General features: G+C 38.3%; 1 protein-coding gene across 8 annotated transcripts in view; it reads left to right on the top strand.

Moving 5' to 3' along the window:
- EPS8 (epidermal growth factor receptor pathway substrate 8) overlaps positions 1-19725 on the top strand; it is a 131236-nt gene that overhangs the window by 13762 nt on the left and 97749 nt on the right. For 3 of the 8 annotated variants that reach the window (XM_040655645.2, XM_040655688.2, XM_004937963.5), the window contains exon 2: positions 7037-7090. The exons of 4 other annotated variants lie outside the window; for them this stretch is intronic. The gene's annotated coding sequence lies outside the window, so the exon portion shown is untranslated. Of the gene's footprint in view, positions 1-1386; positions 4416-7036; positions 7091-19725 lie in introns of those variants that run through there. One more of the 8 variants, XM_046904964.1, reaches the window with a different exon arrangement.

The following is a 19725-nucleotide window of genomic DNA, read 5'->3' as shown; positions in this document are numbered from 1 at the left end:
TATTTTGGGCACTTCCCGTGTCCTGATGAAGTAAACGTGAAGATTAACCTCTCTGTTGTGAGGGTGTTTATTTTATTAAGAAGAGCTGAGATCATCTGTATGTAAGGCTGGCTACTTCAAATTACTGAAAAGCTAATTAATGAAATGTGGCATGTCATTCTCAGTGTTACTATTCAGTACTGCCACAAGCTATGCTATGCTGTGCTGTGGTATGCTGTGCTATGCTATCCATTTCTTGCAAACTGTAATCTCCATTTCCATCTATCACAGTTTCCAGCTGCTTGCTAGGCCAAAGGATCAGCTGTCACGATTGCATATTGGCGCTGTAGATGTAGGTGTACTAGATGTGGTGAGTGGTGTGAAGATTAAGAAACTACAGCTGTTGATTGGGGAGCAAGCAGTACATGACTGTTGAGAGTCAGGAGAGTCCTCAGCATCTCTTATCAAGAAGCCCTTGAATTTGCTTCCACTCAATTCTTCCTCTGTCCAGACTTATAAAGGCTAACAGTTAAATTGGAAGTACATAACTGTTTGTAAGCAGGGCTTACATCTACTGTAACATCTACTGTATGGATGGAGCAGAAGAAATGGTTTTTGCGTCTATATATTTTTGATTTCATATATTTTTGCTCCTATATATTTTATCCAGATGTATTGCACTGAGTGAAAATGGATGTGGTTAGCTACCAAATAGTGAAAAATGTAGTGATTGTCCTAGCACATTAATTCCCCAGCCACGATATCGGGTGGGACTGTTGACAGTGGTGGCAAGCAGAAGTGTGGAGTGGGAAACATCAGTGCTGCCACTCAGGAAACCAGAGCTGATGGCTTTTGTCCCTCCTCCGCAAAGCCCTGGGATTCCTCTGTCATCTTGAGTTCAGTTTGCTAACTCTTGTGAAAACAATGAACTGGCTCACCTCCAGTAGTGTGATTTTTATCTTGAATTAACAGTAAGTTGCCTTTCCTCATGAAGGCGAGTATTTTTGTTACGAACTAAGACTGCTTTCTCTTTTTTGGGATTCTATTGGGTTTGCTAATGTGTGAAATACACCTTTTTTATTATTATTATTTCCTACTAATCCTATTGCTATCAGGCTCTTTGATCTGCCCTGGATTTTAACGAGTCATTTAAAAATAGATATCTTTGTTGGCGATTGGACTGTGATGCTGTCTCAGAAGTCAGCCACCATTTTGAGAATGACATCTGAGTCTGCCTATGTTTCTGCATGGCTGGAAACTGTCACTACTCATTTCAACTTATTAGTGCTGTGGATGGATATGCTGGTTCATCTAGCAAGGAGGAAACTCTAGGCATTAGCATTAAAATTCAGATTTTGCTCCCGAGAGTAAAGGAAGAGGTGACTGTAGTCATGAGTTGGGACTGTTGGGGGTGGAGGCTGCACTGCAACTCAAGGAGATGTTGAGTGATTTGCTTGCAGGTCACTAAAAAAAGGTTGTGGCATTTTGACCAGTTGAAGAAGGTGATGTATTTGAATGTAGGAGTTTAAGACAATAATTCAGTGCATCAGCTACAGATTACACCATGGTAAACACTAAGTCTTGTTCTAAAAAGAGACTTCAGGTGGAAATACTTGTTTTGTGGGGGGGGGGGGGGGGGGGAAGGAGCATTTGAGAAATGAGACCTTTAAGAGGGCAGATACAAAACTCTGGCTGAATATTGTGCTTCTGTAATGACTTCTGAGAGTCCATGCACACACTGAAGGCATGAAAAGTGATTTTTAAAAATACAGACCTGTAGAATGTTGGCCCCGACTCCCTATCTATCTTTAAAGGATCTGAAGTTCTCAGGACACACAGGAACTGCTGGCACACAATGGCTTTTTCTCATCTAAACAGGCCATGAGCCAAAAGAGCAGGAGTCCCTGGCCAACTCGGGCTATAACCAGCCCCTTGCACAGCACTGCCACTGCTCTTCTCACAAGGCACAACCATGTTTTAATTCATTCATTATTCTTCCACTCTGATATGTCTAAATATATTCCCTGAGCAGAGATTGTTTTCACCTGTTGAGGCACTTCTATGCCTAAATACAAGCCTGGAGCATGCTTGTAGTTGAAGCATTTTGACTCACAGCACCTTCACCGTTTGGGACTGTAGTGTGCTAAAATGAACAACCGGTGTTCCTGAAATCGTAATAGTGACCTGACAAAGTGGTATTTTTATGTGTTTTTTTCTTTCTTTTTTCTTTCCTCTCACCAAGTTGTAGCCGAGTCTTAATTCTGATGCTGCAATGCAGTTACACCACTGGTTAACATCTCTGTGACTTGGAGGGAACATACACTCTGAAATGTTCACACTCAGTAAATAGAACTTAAATAATACTAACAGCCAAATCTTGGTTCAACGTTTTTCTTTCTCCGTAAGTAGAGCTCCAACTGCAGCAGAAATACAATGAACTTGTCTGAAACTGATAGCTGACAAACGATGCAAAGGTGATTGTTAATGTGATGGTGACGACTGGGACAAACCTAGGTGCTGCTAACAGATTTTAGATTTTGCTTCAATACTGCGTCTCAATAACCCATTTATTTTTTCTATAACAGATAACTTGTGGCTATCTGTTTAGCTATCAGCCTTTATTGAGTAAGCTTTCAGTTCTCCTAACCTCTGATGCATTTATTTGGAGACCCTTTCCTTCCTTTATAGATAATAAATACTACTGGGAGGAAAAGGAAGTTTTGCAACCCTAAGATTTCCTGAAGGAAAGAAAAAGAAGTTGTTAAGATTCCTTTAAAATAAATTAAAAACAAGACAAAATAACTCAGTGACTCACAGCTTACAGGAACATCAGATTTTTTTTTTCCTCTATAATGATAACTAGATATATTTTATTCCCATTTATCCCAAAGGAAGGTAAATTTTGCCAGCTATTTTTTCTAACAGCTGCTACAATTAAGTACTGCAACTATATTTAAAGGAATAGCATCAATTTTCATCCGTTAGTAAAAGGAGGATAGTAGTGAACAAGTAACAAAATCAGATCTGAACAGTTAATAAGAGAAGATGGTGAATCAGTTGAAAATCGTATGAGGAATTCCTAAAAAGCTCAGGATAAATAACTGAGGTGGTCATTTGCTGAAACGCTTATAAAGAAAGATGTTTTCATTGTAGCAAGTAGACTACAGCACAGGACTGAGCAAAGAATGCTACTTCAAGTAGCAAAATTTGTTTTTGTAACACAGTTCTGAGACTTGAGCTCAGATAGAAACTGCAGTAATCCATTACTAGGGCAATAATGCTAGCTAGTGAATGGGAGATCTCTTCCAAATAGTCTTGTTTCCTTTAGGAGTTAGTGACCTGTCTTAAAGAGGGAGCTTACCTGATCTGCCTTTGAGGTTGTTTTGCATTATACATTACAGATTTTTACAACTCTTATACTAAATAAGGGGCAGCCTGACCTAGTGGGTGGCAACCCTGCCCATGGCAGGGGGTTGGAGCTCAGTGATCTTTAAAGCCCTCCCATGCAAACCATTCCATGGCTCTGTGAAACAACATTCTAAAAACACGTTTTTTACCTGATAGATATGTGATATATGTAAAATTTTTAGCTCATGGAGACCATCTTGTTCTTCTATATGACCTTTATGACACTTTTGACTATCTGTTGTGCACAAGTGCTTTATTTTGTCCTTCAGGGTAAAGAGAAAAGTGATATCTTAAATGTAATCATTTTATTTTATTTCAGGCACTTGAAATAATGCTGTAGCAATAGCTACCTTGTCTGTTTTGTTCTCACAACTGCGTTAGTACAGAAAATCAGAAATCCAATTTGTCCTGGAGCTTGAAAAAAAAAAAAAAAAGTTGCTATGGTAACTGGACACTGTACATCCCATTTGGGACTTGAGCTAGGTGTGCATATTTCATGTTATTTTCTAGCCGTCATGAAATGTTGTAAGTCTCTGAGCTCCCATAAAACACATCTGGGGTGTATTAAGAAGTATCCCCTTGTTGTGCTGTATCCCATTAGTACGTGCCTTCATCCTCACTCTGTGTTGTGTGAAGAACCAGGGATGCTGTGCTGGTGTTTCTCAGGCACGTGGGACAGATTCCGGCTGCTATCCTGTGCCCAGCTGTGTCTGTGCTTTGCAGCACCTCAGAGGCCAGGCCTCAGGGCTTGGATCTTGTCCAGGGCAGCTCAGGCAGGTCATCATCACCCTGTTCCTGTGCTGAGAACAAGTAAAGGGACTGCCTGTGTGCTTAAAGGAAAGGAGGAAACCCTGATGGGGTGGAACTGTTAGGAACTATTGTGTATATACTGCTGTGTTACTGAGATTAGTTCCCTCCTCTTTCATGTCTATGCTCTTTTGCAGAGCTTTAATCAAAAGAGGCTTCATTTTTAAGTTACAGGCATCTCCCACACGCAAGAATGTGACGGCTGCTCTTTCTTCTTCTGTGTAAGAAGTTCTCTCTTACTTTGGGTGATGTTTTTGCATTCACTCTGTGGTAGGGCTGTGGGCCAACCATGCCAGTGCCCTGAGAGCTCAGCACAGCAGAGCACAGGCCTGATTGCAGATGATGGGCTGGGTGCCTCTCTGAGTTTGCAGCTGCATCAAATTACTCTGGTGCTTTTTTCTTTCTTTCTTTTTAAAACATTCTGGCTGAAGGGTTTAGCACCATATGTGAGCTGTTTGTAGAGGGGCTCTCATGTTGTGGGATATGTTTGGGTGAGAGAATGGCTGTGAGGGACAGCACTCTCAGCTTTTGGTTGTAGGTGTACTTTGTGTGCAAATTTGCCAGCCTACTGGTAATGCCAAACTTATTTGTTTTTCTTAATGTAGGCAGATCCTGGTAACTTCCTATTTTTAACTTCTCTAAGATATGTAATTATTTTTTCTAGGTTTGTTGCAACATCTGTAAATATTTACCCATTAAATATTCTAGCTGGTAGCTTCCCATTGCCTACTTTTCATCAGTTTATGTGCAGCACTGAATGATGGCTGTAGTGCCTTTTGGGTAAAAATAAAGAGCAGATGGACCTTTCTTGGGCACAAACTTCCTTTGGGTTCTGCTTGTGATGGGCTTTCTGTAACTTTATGATATGTAGGAAACCCTTTGCCTAATTCAGGGAGAGAAAAACTCTGTATCTTCCATGTGCCAGTTACCTTGAGGTGATTCTTCATTTTATTTTATTTTTTTCCTTTCTTCATTCTTTCTTTTCTTATTTCTTTTGTTTTTGAAGTGCAGTGGAAAATCTGTTTCTCAGCTAACACTGGCGGTTCTTCTTTGTCCTTGGAGAATATTCCTCTACAGTTGTGGGGGGTTAATTTTTGTTTTGTTGTGGGTTTTTGTTTGAGCTAGTTTTAGTAAACAAGTTGAAGTTGCTCAAGGCTAGAGATATCAAAAAATTTTAGGGTGGTGACTTGAGGCATTATGCTGAGACATGTTTGCAAACCAACTCTCTTACCAACTTGGAAGCCCTAGGTAAATTATTCTCTCTTAAAATTGATAAGTATCTCAAAATACAGTGCTAGTACTCAGCTTTCTGCCTTTCCTGGAGGTAAGGGGAGGGAGTTCTCGTGAACATCCAGGGTTCTTCCTTTCATTTATGATCTTTGATGTTTGAGAGTGAGGTAATGTTTTACATGGTTATAGTTAGAAATCTGTTGATGCTTTGCATCTCAGCCCTGACTTGAATGCAAATAAACATTCAGTAAGGTAGAACAGGTATAATTTGTACCCTCGGGACACTGATTGAGAGTAACTATGTAAAGCTACAGATATTTCCCTTTCTTTGTGCAAATTTATCTGGAAACATTTGCCCAACCCTCTCCTTGTTCTGCAATCTTGGTTAACTTGGAGCATCATGGAGTGAAGACACAGGTTTCGTAAGAGCTTACAAAGGGGAAAAATAAAAAGTGCAAACATTTTAGTCTTTTTCTCTCTCTTTGGGGTACAAACTAAGCAGAGAGGTCCAGTGTCTCCTGCTGTGTTCCAGTATTTGCGCTCAACTATGTTCCATAGAGTGGGCTTGGAGTTCTGTGCATGTTATGGCAGAGGAACGGGGTTTTCATTCCTGGTTTTTCAAGGAGATTCATAGTGAAAATAATACTCCACCATCACAAAGGATTTGCAGATTAGTAAAACAGCAATGTGCCAAGCTAAAGTTAGATTATAGGAACTGTCTGAGCATCAATACATGTGGAAACTATTATTATCTTGCCTGGCTAGAGAACTGTCATCTTTCACACTGTCAGGAAGAATCCACATGTAACCCGAGTAACACACAGTCATGTTTCACTGGAACTTTCAAATATGATTTTTAAGGTTGACGGACTCTTTGTTGTATCAGCATTGTGCAGCTATAGTGCAAACAAAACATAGGCACCTAGAAAATAATAAGGCTGAAAAATGTGCCATGTTTTTAGTACTGGGAATTATTGTATTATTATGTCTCTGAGTAGGTCTTGAATGCAAAACATTTTTACTTCCCTCAGGAAAACAGGTGATTGAACGTAATGTTTTCGTTTTCCTGTCGTTGCTGTACTTTTGCAGCTCAGTAATGAGCATTTCTTTTTTTAAAATCATCTGTGCCCACTGTATGTGGTTCTGAGAGCTGTCTTCATTTCTGGCAGTTTCATGTAAACCAGTTGAATTTTGGAGATGAAGCTTCTCCATGTTGCTGTTACGTGCTGTAGGAGCAGGGAGGAGCTGTGTATTTAAATTCCCAGTCACATGTGGAGATAACTGTGTCTCAGCAGCCATCACACCAGTGTCAGTATTCATATAAATAATGAGTGCTAAAAAAAATGAGCCAAGTGGCTTAAACTCCCATTTCTGTAAATACAGCACCTTCCTGCCTAGTTTTCCTGAGAGAATTTGTTTTAATATTGTTTCCTTTACAGCCTGTGGAGTATATATTAGACACTACTTACACAGGGATAGATCAGTGAATCTTGTGAAGTCCTTGGCCTGATATCACAGCTGAGGAAATAATTGACAGGTTAATTTATGAATAATATACACGGTAAAACTTAAAGCTATCACAGACAAGTACTTATGCCTTTTTCATCTGTAGGTGGAATGTGTCATCCCTCAGAAGAATAGCTACATTAGTCTCACATGGAAGAAGGTATGTGTACAGACTGAGTACTCTATCTTCGTTGTGCTGCTGTACTCAAAGTCATTCTGTATCTACATTAGTTTCCTATAAAGAACAATTTAGAGCTTAGAAATGCTGGCCTGAGCATCATTTTTCTGAAATAACTTAATGAATTGGCATGTAGCCTTGTCATCTCATGGTTGGTTGAGATCCTGAGGCAATATTTAGTGTAATAGAATAAGTGGTGCTCTGGTTAACACAATCATCTCTTATGTAGAAAGATGCGTTTATGACTTTCAAGAGAAAGAGTCTTTTTCACTGCACATTTAGCTATTATTCTGCTAATTCTTTGCAGAGATTTGGAAACTGCTGCATCTTTGTTTTCTTTTGGATTGGAAAGTGCTTAGTGTGCTCTTTCTGAAGGGCCCAGAATTTGAACCCACGATGCTTACATGAGGATTAACTTTCTTAAGGACTTGAGGGTCCCCACGGAGTTACCTGAGCCTTGTAATCAAAGATTGAATTTTCAGCTTAATATAGTACTTACATTTGTCCAATTCCATGGAGGCCAATAAATTAATCTTAATTAAATTTAAGGAGTAAGGAACCAAAAGAAAAAAAGAAAATTGTAGTGTTTAAAGGTTTGAAGGATAATTATACGACCGGACCATTACATTTCCCAGGTAAAATGTGGATATGTTTTGTATTTACTTTTCTGAAAATACATTTTAATTTAATCATTTTAGACCAATGCTAGACTTTCAATAATACACTGACTACTGTGCTTTTGTCTTCATGGGAAGAGTGTTTTTCAGATCGGTAGGTTGAAAGCTCATTTAATAAGCTTGTCTTGTCATCCTAGTATAAATGGTTTGAGTCAAATTGGTAACATTAATAGTAACATTAATATCAGAGACAAAATTAATAGTGGATGATTCCATATGCTAGAAACGGTTGAAGTTAAAAGTGATGAAGGTGGTGGCCATTTTTATGTAGGAGTATTCTTTATATGCTTTTTTTTTTAAGCTGACTTAAAACTTCTGTTAAATTCCTGCACTAGGAACACTCAGATGTGGGACCATGTAGAATTATTTAATCTCATGAGAGTATCTGCCTTTAAATAAAACAGACGCCAGTTTAACAGATTTAGATCGATTGATTATTTCTGAGGAAAATTGCTCTTTTGATTTAAATGCAGTGGAAGCTTTCTATGAGTGTTTGTCTTTGGCAGGCCAATATTGCCCTCTTTCACACCAACAAGGCATCTCTCTAATTCTGGTTCTAAATATCATGTTTGGTGTTTTGTTGCATATTTCTTTGTGTCTCATAATGAAATCTATGCACAGATATGCAGCAAATGTAATCAGCAATGCCTGAAATTAGTTTTCAGTGCTTTAATGCGATGAAAGACAGTATTAACTTCAGTCTTTCTTCTAAATGTCCAAGTTACAGGCCATCATTTATTTCTTCCTTTGATCAATTTCTTCATTCCTGTAGTTGTAAAAGAATTTATAGAAGCTTACAGAAAGCTTTTGTGCAACTTGTGCTTGGTATATTCCACTGACATAACTTACGTATTTCATATATCCGTGTCCCTTGTGGGTGACCTGAAGTATCTGGTTCACCATTGGCTTTCTTGTGGTGTGGTTCCACACCAACAACAGTGTTTCCAGCCTCCTGTGAAGTGATAAAGTTTCCTCCTGGGTAGGATCACGTGGCTCTGAAAGGTTTCTCTTTCCTCTTTTCCCTGTGCATCTCCCCTGAGCATCCTTCTTTTATTTTAGTCATCTTTATTTCTTCCTGCCAAACAGAGGGAGTCTGCGGTCACAGCCAGGATCTAAAGTTCTAATAATGGTGTACAAATTGTTTTGAAGGGACAAACAACACTGCTTTGGCTACGTAAATAATGCAGTGGGTTACATGATGTTCTGCAGAGACTACTAGATGTTCTCACCTCATCACATCTGCTAATAGTTGGCAAGTGTTGGCTTCCAGTTAGGCTGGTTGGTGTTGCTTTACTCACCAGGGTTAAACAGGGCTCTCTTCTCTGTTTTTTGTAATGTTCCAAATAAATGAGACTTCCAAGGAGAATCAGTAACATTTTCTTCCTGCAGGGTTGCCCTTCTCTATGTGATACACTCACAGGTTTCTGTTTCTGTTCAGTGAAAAGGGAGAGAGATGATGATGAAGAAATGAAAACACTTGTGCTAGGAGCTTCATGGAGTTGAACTAAGCCTGCTCTAAGCATGGAAATAATGTTCTGCTTTTGTTCCAGGCTGGGTAATATGTATGCATGAGATTCATGTTGTGGCGCTCGTCTTTCTGTTCTAGCCTTCCACTTTTAGTTTTGTATTTCAGCCTCAAATTGAACTCTCCATGCAAAGTTTGGGCATAACATCTTTTGGCCTGTAGCAAACGCTATTTTGTCTACATTTTTCTTGAATTTTTTTTACTAATTTGGCTTAGTTTTTTGATCCAGTACTGTGAAAATGATATTTTGTGGTTACAATTACAAGTCTAAAATTAGGTTTGAATGCATATGATAATGAGTTGATTTGTACTGTTTTAAATGGTGGATTTCTGCTTTTATTTATCTGTTCTTTTCCCAGTGGAGTTCTGGTAGTAAGATTAAAATGGGAAAACCAGATTAGGAAACGTTTGTTTAGAGTTTTTGTATTGGAGTATATTAAACATTGGAAATACTTTATGAAGTGAACAAAAATAAGCACAATTAAAATACTTTGTTGATATTGGCAAGGAAAAAAATTAGGCATTCTCAGGAAAGTTGATGGGCTTGCTTTTGTCTAGCTTTCTAGGGTTTTGCTTCAGAATGGGATGCACGCAAGGCCCCTTTTGATCATGTAGCTCCTTATTCTGGCTGTGTGGCTCTGAATTTGTCTTGCTGGGTGGCTGGTCACCATTACTGGCAACAATAGTTTGAAAGTGTAAGGGGTTATTGGAGCTGTAGAAAAGTGTGTGTGTAAGCCTGGTGGTTTTTGTTTTTCTTTTCCTTCTGCAGGGAAGTTGGGCTTTCTGTATATTTGTTTTTACTTATAATCATTTAGTCCAGGATTGGTTTTTTTTGGTTGTGATGTAAATCCTGCTGTTGGCCCAACATGATTGTCAGTTAGAGTTCTTAATATACTTGAATGTGTCGTACTGCGGAATCAGCTTCATAGCAGTGAGACAAGTAGTTATAAGAAGGCAAAAAGAAGCAAGGACTAGACTAAGAACAAACACTTTTGTTCTTGAGTTGTAAACCAGAGGAAGAAAGATGTTTGGACAAATTGGAAGGTAATACTTTAAGTATTTAAATATGAAGATACCCTTTTTGTACATCCTTAGCCTGTAGGATAGTGCGGCAAGACATTAACGTAGACCATTACCTTTTAGTAGGCTTCAGTAAAAGAAGCATTAGCAAGGAAACACTTATAAGGAGTAACTGATGATCTTTATTCTTTTTTTTTTTTTAAGAAGCGGGACCTTTTAGAGATCTGAATCCTGGGAGGAGTTGGATTAGAGGAATGTAAATGGATTATAGGAATGTTAGTTTACCATATTATGTTATAGGGTTCCCTCTGAGTACTTGAACAGCACCAATCATCATCTATGTGAAACAGAGCCAGCAGAGCTTATTTTACAACAAAAGAGCCATCATATTTCTTATTATTTTGCAGGATGTGAGAAGGCTGTTATCCCAAAGTCTCGAGAAATCCCTGCCTCCCAGAGTACTCAGATCTCTGGCACGACCAGGGTCCTGCTCAGGTTGCGCTTACTGATGCATATTACTGCAATGGCCCTAACAACAATAGCAATAAAGTAGCAATAAGTACTTTGAAAAGGTGTTTTGTTGCTTGAATATGTTTTCGGGTTTTATTTATTCATTTATTTATTTTAATAGGAATTAACAGTTATACTCTATTAGAAATGCTGTGGTGGTTTCTTTTAAAGGAAAGCAGCCCCAAGAAATTTGCCACCTTGTCTGTGTTCCAGACTAGACAGACTTTAGATTTCTGAATCTTCTTTTGTCAGAAGCATGTGTTGCTTTTTTTTTTTTTTTAGATGTGATATTTGGTCTGGAAACTGGTTTGCGCTTTTTAATTTCAGCTTTACTATTGGACTGATACAAGCTATTACAAACCTTGCTTTTCATAGTTGCATTGATTTTCAGGATGATTTAACTTGTAACAGTAAAGCACATTGCATTCTGATAAGCCAATAGTTCTGAAAGCAGTGGTCCCACGGAAGATAATAATGAGTTCAAAGGCTGCGGTTAATACCAGCGATGGAGTGAAATAGAAAAGATCACAGGTTTTGAGTCTCATAACAGATTTCTTTTGACTTAGAGTGGAGACTTTATTACCTTAATGGGTAATATCAGAAAGGTCTGGAAAATGTTGCTCATGATGCAATGCTTTGATCACCGTGGAACAGATGAGCTCTAACATCGATGCGGGCAAGCAGGGAGAAGTTTAAAGGCATAGGTGAGAAACAGTATTTGAGAAAATGGGGAGTTGAACTGAAAATCTCAGCGTTGTTTTGATAGTGTCCCTGTTTGTGACTCTCAAAAAGAGGAAAGGACATGCTGACAAAAAGCATCTGTTTTTTCTTTTTTTTTTCTTTTTTTTTGGGGGGGGGAGGAGTGTATGCACTATAAACTGAAGTGCTTGAGTAAGAAAAAAGGTTACATGGACTTGATAAAAGTTTTAGGTGATTCAGAGGTCATGTGTGTGGTGTGCTCTATCTCCTCTTGGGATGAAAATTTCATGATTGTACGTTTTGATACAGCTTGGAACCAGCTTCGGATTACGTTATGATGGGGAAACCTCACCCTGCTCCTCAGCTGCAAAGATAAACTTACTGGCACTGAAACTGATTTATTACAACAGTCTGTACTTAAAATAACTTTTATTATCCTAGTGGCTGTAGTGTGGTAAAATTCTCTGGGTGTATTGATGCAGAAATCTGTGTGCTTTTTCTTGTACAAGTGATTTCAAAAGGCTGCACAACTTTTGTGCTTTCCTTGATATACAGAAGATATAAAGATCTTCCCGATGATGGAATTCTTCAGTGTGGTAAGATCAAGAGGGGCTAATAAATGACCAGATTTAAGTTTGTACAGTTTAAAACAAATCTTCAGCAATTTACTTTTTTTCTGAGTTAATGACTGTTTTCTTACCAACTGCTTCTTCATATTCTTCTTCATCCTTCTCCTTGAGAGGAGATTCTCTTTTAGTTTTTCGAACTTCCTTCTCTGATATGTCTAGAGGTCCCAAAAGACAAGAGAACCACAATAAATCTCTCCGAGGTGAGATTAGCTACTTTTCTAAGCAAGTTTCTTTATTTGTTAATGTAAATATGAATACTAGACAGTTTGTGTAGCACTATTCATCCTTCACAAAAAAACCCAAAGGAACTTGACTTTCCAGGGTATGGTGGGACAGTTGCCTGAGTTGTTTCAGCTCTTGTTGTACAAGAGCGCTAATAAAAGAGGGACATGATAGCAAGCAGGTGGGGAAGTTCACCTTCTTTGCTTTAAGAGGACAGCAAGTGTTCTGCTAGGCTCTGGTGCTGAGGTATGCAAAGAGTGGATATTCTGTTTTGCCACTGTCCATGCTTGTCCTTGTTTTCCTCTTTCTTTGGGATGTCATTGAATGAAACAAAAAAGGCCAGCCAGAAGAATGTGCTCTGTTACTTTTCCTGTTCCAGTTTCTACTGCTCTAAGCACCTGTGGCAGACAATGTCTCCTTAGAAACCAGTCGTATGATGAAAGGAAAAGAAATGTTTTTGGGTTGTGCTGAAGAATGCAACCTTTGTGCATTGTCAACAGGGATATCATGGGTGTTTCTGCCACAAGGCAATATATGGCAATCAGTAGTTAAAATGCTCTCCTATTTACACTGACCATGGTAAGCCAGAGAGTGTAGAGCTAAGCACTCTGCTCTGAGAACCCTTCAGAACAACCAGAAAGACACTTTTTCCTTCTCGCTCCTCCTGCTCCTTTCCAGAAAAAAAAATATATATATATATAATAATAACCCAACAAATTACATTTCTTATTGCTTTTTCCTGTACAGTGTGTCTTCCTACACATCTTTTAAACTGTGTCAGCCCTTGCCAAAGATCCAAGATCAGTTTTTAAGGGTGCTCCCTTTTCTGGAGTGGGCAGGAACTTGTCCTCAAACTGCTCTCATCCATGTTATACCTTGTATGTATATCCTTTTAAAGTCCATAGATTATTTTCTTCAAGCACCACTAATCTTCCTGAAAAATATATTTATCTCAGTTTTTCTGTTTTTTTTGATTGTTTGTTTACTATATGCATATATCTGAAGTCAACTATTTCTACTGTAGCTTTAAAAAGAAATCCTGCATCTATTGAATTTTAAAACCAACTGTCTGCTGACTGAATGTGAGTCTTCTGAGAATTAATATTTCTTCACTTAAAAAAAGGAATCATTTTAGGAATGCTGCCAAGATACGCCATCCTGTTTGGGAGAGTAGGCTTCTGTGCATGAATGTATCTGCCAGTTTAAGTTTTACATACTCAAGTTTAGAAGTTGGATATATGAAAATAACTTTTAGAAAACCTGAGACTAATATACATCTTTTTCTTATTTTGAAATAAAACAGAATAAAGATGCCAGTGATCTTTTTTCAAATGATTAAACCTCACACTTGCAGAACTCAAAGCTTAAACATTGCGGCAGGAGGAACCAAAAAGTAAAAAAAGGTTTAACTGTTCACTCTGCCAGAAGTTGAAGCTGGCATAAAGGCAACAATAGATGAGGAAATAGTGACAAGTAAATAGTCACTGAAATTGTTCATCACTGTGCTGTTAATAAACCAGGTTTGTCATTAATGTACAGCCAAAACAAGGAACATAGAAAAATGTGAAGATCAATACAAATAATAAAAAACTAAAGCAACTTTGAACTTCTGCACCAGTGAGGATAGACAGCTTTTAGAAATCTGACTCAGATTTAGGAAACTGTATTAATATAAGTAAAATGAGATTTTTCTGTGTCATTCTGTTGTCCTTCCATGAGATCTTGCCCCTTTCTTGTGAAATCATCAGCTTGCCTGCTGACATCTCTGTATCAATGCGTGGGGTAATTTATTGGTCTATTTAGGATGACTTCTATAGTGGGACTGTAGGACACCATTTTGAAATGCTATTTTTGCGTAGGATCTTTTAACAAGTTTCTGACTTTTCTAAATACCCACACTTGGTGGAGGCTTCCAGCTCTTTTGGCTTTCTGCCTATTTCAGACAAAATGGTCCCACATTTTAGCTCCATGAGGCTCCGAGATGGACGTTTGCATGGCAAATGTGACAAATGTGGCTGTGGTATGCTGGTGGGTAAGAACATACTTACAGTGGTTCTAGAAGTAGTTTTGCTTTGTAGACTTCATGAAATGAGGGTTTCTGTTAGTCGAGAAACTTTCACAAATGCCATGTGTAAACAGAACAGCTGTAGAGTTAGAAATCAGTGATTTTTATTTATTTATTGTTTTTTTTAACTTTGGGACTCGGTGTCCTTATCTAGGGGAGTGAGTTCAGACCATTATATGATGATTATTATTTAATCGATTACTATTGCTAAGCAGACTTTGTAAAATATCGGACTAAACAAGCTGTTGTCTCTTTTGACCTCACCAGTGATGCTTTTCTCTTTGTCTTGCAAATAAGCTTTTTCCTGTGGACTAAATCAGCTCCTGAAAGAGCTAAAAGCTGACTTGGAGTTGTTGTTATTGTTATTGTTGTTGTTGTTATTATAAAGGAGAATGTGGCTGATTTAGGAATAAATTCCTATAATAACAACAGTAGTAAGGTCCTCAATGACTTCTTTTTCCATTGCAGTTTCAGCACGCTGCATCTCTTATCTCTGCTCTCTCAAACCCTCCTAGAGTGCATCAAGATAACAGCATTAAAAAAGTTGATTACAGCTGCTCAGAATGCTATGGGGAAATTGTTAAATAAAATAAAAAGTAATGGACGAAAAAGCCTCTTTCCAGGCTATTACTAATTTCACAAAGGAGCTGTGGTTCTGGTTCTGTTCAGGTAGCCAGTTCTATTCACTTTGAGGAGTGTGTCTGTGCTTTTTCCGGATAAGGCAATGCCAAATTAATTGAATTGTTTTCTTTTATGAAGCAAATCTGGCTAAGCCACATTTACTTGGGTTAAATAAAAGCAAAAATAAAGCTCACATTGGTGCAGGAAGTTTATTTTGTGGTTCTTTGGAAGAGAACATTCTGTCCCCTCTTTACAAAACCAATACAAACAGTATCTTGGCAAAGTCACTATTCTTTGTAGATACCTTACTTTAAATTATCTCTTGGTTACTTTCTGAGATTAAGTATCACAGTTCCTGTTTCCTGGATAAATTCTGCCTCATGTAATCATGCTTTCACTTTGTAAGCCACATTTGCAAATTCAGATGAGCCATACAGTTAACTCTTAACACTATTTGAGACCTGCTGGTAAAAAATACTGAGTAATAGAAATGATGACTATAAATTGAAGAACAGCAAATGCTATTTATAAAATATCACTTCTTCAGAAGCAGTTATATCACATTATAGAAATTGTCATGTAAATATGGGTTGTGTGACTGTTGATGTTACAGGGAAGACGCTGTAAAAGCAAGGAATTTTTCTTTAAAAATAAGGATTTTTCTTCATCGGGTAGCTGAGGAATTGCATGTGACTTTCATAGTGAAATCATAGAGTCATAGAATCAGCAGGGTTGGAAAAGACCCACAGGATCACCCAGTCCAACCATCCACCCATTCTCACTAAACCATGTCCCTCAACAATGTCACCTTTACTTTTGTTTAACATTTTATACAGGGGTATTATTAAGCTACTTTCTCTTACTATCTAGAAGTGTGTGGAGAGCAGTGTATTTCATGTGCTTACATTAGCCATTTCTCACACGTGAGAATTTGACGTGCGCTGCAGGAACTGAGTGAGAGCAGGGACAGAAAAGTGTGCAGTGCAGCCCTAATCAAACAGCAAGAAATCTGCGGTGCGCTCTTTTGATAATGTATTCAGTGGAGCCAATTAGTGGAAATCTTGAGTGATGTTGTTAGGTTATTGGACTGATCCTTCAAGTGGCCATAACTTCTACTGACTTGAGCTCTTACTAGCAAGGAAATGCTGTGCACCTTGTAGGAGGTAGTCCAACTTGAAGGAAGCAATATACCCAGAGAGTGATAAAAACTAACTTATATGCTATCTGAACAAATCTCTTGCTGTAACATCTTCGAAGTGAGGTGAAGTTTTACACATATGTTTGGATGCAGTTTTTGAGAAATAGAAATACAATGCAGAAAAAATAATAGAAAAACAAAACTCAACTTCACAAACCTCACAACCTTTCCATTTCCATACATTTGAATCCGAAGAGTAAAGCTTTTCAATTTTCACGTCAGTCTTATCTTTCTAGTAAAGCCTTTTTCCTATAATTAGGGAGGCATCAATTTTTCCAATTGAAGGCAAGTCCAATCAGAGCCACCCACACAATTATTTCACTCTTCCCTCCCCCTCATCATTATCTGATATTTTGTTTGCACCGTCATTATTCATTAACTGTGTTGATGTCCAAGACTGCAAAGACTAAAATCACATTAGCAAAGGCGGACCTCTGACTCCCTGTTGAAATCCATTTATTCCTTTTCTGCTTGTGTTTTCTTAACTGGCTTTCAAATGGAAATTTCAAAACCAGCCACAAGTTTTCAAGATAAAGAGCTCTGAAACAATGAAATTAGGTTTGTTTGTCTGTTTGTTTTTTCTTTTCTTTTTTTTGGTACTTTGCTTCTTAACATAATTCTTTAGTTCTTCCAAACTATTCAGAACAATTAAATTCTGAGTAAGATGCTGCTGAGATAATAAATTATAAGAGACATAGACTACCATTTTTCTTATTTATATGCATACCTGTGCATGTATTTTTATAGATAGATCCTTCTGAGATGAGGGAATAGATTTGATACTGCATATATCCATTTCAGAAGAGATGTAATCTACCTCTTTCTTACATACATGCTCATGTAGGTATATATATCTATCTATGTATGCATCTATTTATATTTAAATACATATCCTCCTGAAATGGAATAGAATTCTATTCTCTTGTCTTAGAGCTTTGAATATGAACCTGTTTGGTTTAGAGGTAAGTTTTGACTATGTCCCTTTTTCCTCTGGGTTGCATATTGAATATGTTTATCAAGGCATGAATTGCCTAGCTTTCTTTAACATTTTTGAATTTTAAGTCTTTAACAGAATTAGGTGATTGGCAGATAAACCCTCACTACGTGGTAGTAAGCAGCTTGATAAGGTTCAGTACATAAACTAGCTAAATATATGACTTTATGTGTTAATGTGCAACTATTGGATCAATTCACATTGACTGAATTGACCTGTTGCTGCCTGCCCTGTTACTGGATTGACTTGCTGCTGCTCCTTTCTAATTCTATGCTCTGTGTTGCTATATCAAATTGATTTGTACATTTCAATTATTCATAATTGAATTTATCTTAAAATGGAAAACATCACTACAGAGGTGACCCTATAAGAGAAGGGAGATGGAAACTCTCATAGAACTGGGATAATACCGAAATGATGTCCCAAAGAGGATAACTGGTAAGAAAATACAGCTGTAAGCAGGGCAAGTTTGTTAACATTTGAAAGGCTGTTCAGCACCTTGCGATGGAGAAACTACAAAGCAAGGAGTGACCTGTAGGTGTAACCAGTTTGGAAGAAAGTGTTGGAGGTGGCATACATTCATGGAGAAAATGGCAGAGAACCATAACTGTCAGCTCCAAAAAGAAATGAATAAATAAAAACTAAAATGAATAAGTAAGAACTGAAAATTGTTCTCTCCTTCCTCTACCTTTACCTTGGCTTTTGCAGTATTCTTCCTTTCCTGCATTCTCCTTCCCCAGATGCCCCAGAAGCGCTCACTGAGCAATTGCACATAATGGAGCTTCTCTCTCCCTCTCTCTTTAACAACTGGCACCTTTTACTAAGCTCTAAATTTCTGGATGCAAAAACTTGTCTTTTTTTCCTTGTTTTTTCCCTAGAAGTGGGCTGATGAGCTGAGAGAAAATGAGCCTGAGCCAGACTGCCAGCTAATCTTAGGAAATCCTTACTATTTGTTTGTGTGTTTCTGGATTTGTTTTTTCCCTCCCTCCACCAAATGAGTATCATCCTGATGAGGCCAAGCTTCGAATCTGTAGCAGTTGGTGTGACATACCAGGCACTATCACTGCACCTTTTTAATCAGAGGAGATTTTATACCTTGTGCCATAGCGCTTCACAGCCTGAAAATACAAGCTGTGGGGCTCTGATAACAGACGTAGTGACTGGCTGCTGTCAGCATGAAGATGATTAAAAATGAGAGTGTGTATGTGCGAGCTTGTTCACTCCCTTTCCAGCTGAATAGAAAATGAAACTCTCCAAGGCCTTTTATATAAGTGCGTGGGTTGGTCAGTGTTTTTTGTTTTCTTCCTGGGATTTTTTTCCTGTTTAAATCCGTATGGCTGTGCACAGACACACTTCATCCCCAGCTTCCTTTTGAAGATGCTTTGTAAAGAAAAGACTATACTTGTTTTGACCTCAGAATCATGATCCTGTCTGCAGTTCGATGCTAGATGTACCCTCACTGTGAAAGATAATAGCTAGCAATTTCTTTTTGAGGGGAAGGTGGTTTCCAGTCTGTTTCTCCCATCTGTGATTTTTTTCTTTTTTTTTTTGATAAAACAATGGCAATCTGCTTCTTTCAGCAGCTGAGGCACTGTGATTCTTTGACAGCAAATGTGTGGAGTGCTGCCTTGCACCTTGTAACACTCTTCTTTATTTAAGAGGCTGTCATGCTGGGCTAACTGCTGCCTTCCCAGGAGCGTTTCACCAAGGAATTATTGATGAGATGCAGCCCAGTCTGCGAAACACACACTGACTATTAAAAAAAGCGTGTGCCCTTAGCTATTGCTAACCATTTAAAAGTCTCAGAGAATTTTGAGACAAAGCAGACACTCTGTACATGGATATAATCCCATTAGAGCATCAGTGTGATATAGCTCAGCATCAGACACTGAATCTTCCTGTGACTATCAGATTTGAAGACTGGTGCTTTGAGCAGAATTGCCCGAAGTTATCTTCTCGAGAGCACAAAAGGAGCCACTTGTAGGACTGAATACAGAATTAGAAGTATACCCTGAACTCTTGCCCAAGACCTTCAGATTTTTGCCATGTTGTTAAGAGAGCTCTTTGGAACATTTGGACAAAAACCTGGAGGTTGGTGCACGACTGATCTGTGCATTCAGGTTTGATAAGTGGCAGAGTTTGAAAATGACTCTGGCCTGAAAAATGATCCGCGTAATTCTGACTTTATGCTGGAGGAGATGAAGTAAGAACAAGGAACTCAATTACGTTATTTCAAGGTCCACTGGTTTATTAAACCAGTTTAGGTTTTAATTAAGGGAAAGTTTGAAAAAACAGATTTTGTGCTATTGTAAAGTATCCAGTGTATTTTTGCAAGTTGCAAGGTAAGTGTCCTCAAGCTCCCCTCACTCGTTACTGCTGTTCCTCCTGGTTCAGTGCAAGCATAGCAGCTGCTGTCTTGGGAACCACTTAAGGTGTACACAATTGCCTGACACTGCT

The sequence above is a fragment of the Gallus gallus genome, chromosome 1, assembly GCF_016699485.2.
Source record: "Gallus gallus isolate bGalGal1 chromosome 1, bGalGal1.mat.broiler.GRCg7b, whole genome shotgun sequence".
Lineage (NCBI taxonomy): Eukaryota > Metazoa > Chordata > Aves > Galliformes > Phasianidae > Gallus > Gallus gallus.
Note: the sequence above shows the minus strand (reverse complement) of the source record. Positions and strands in the feature narration are given on the sequence as shown.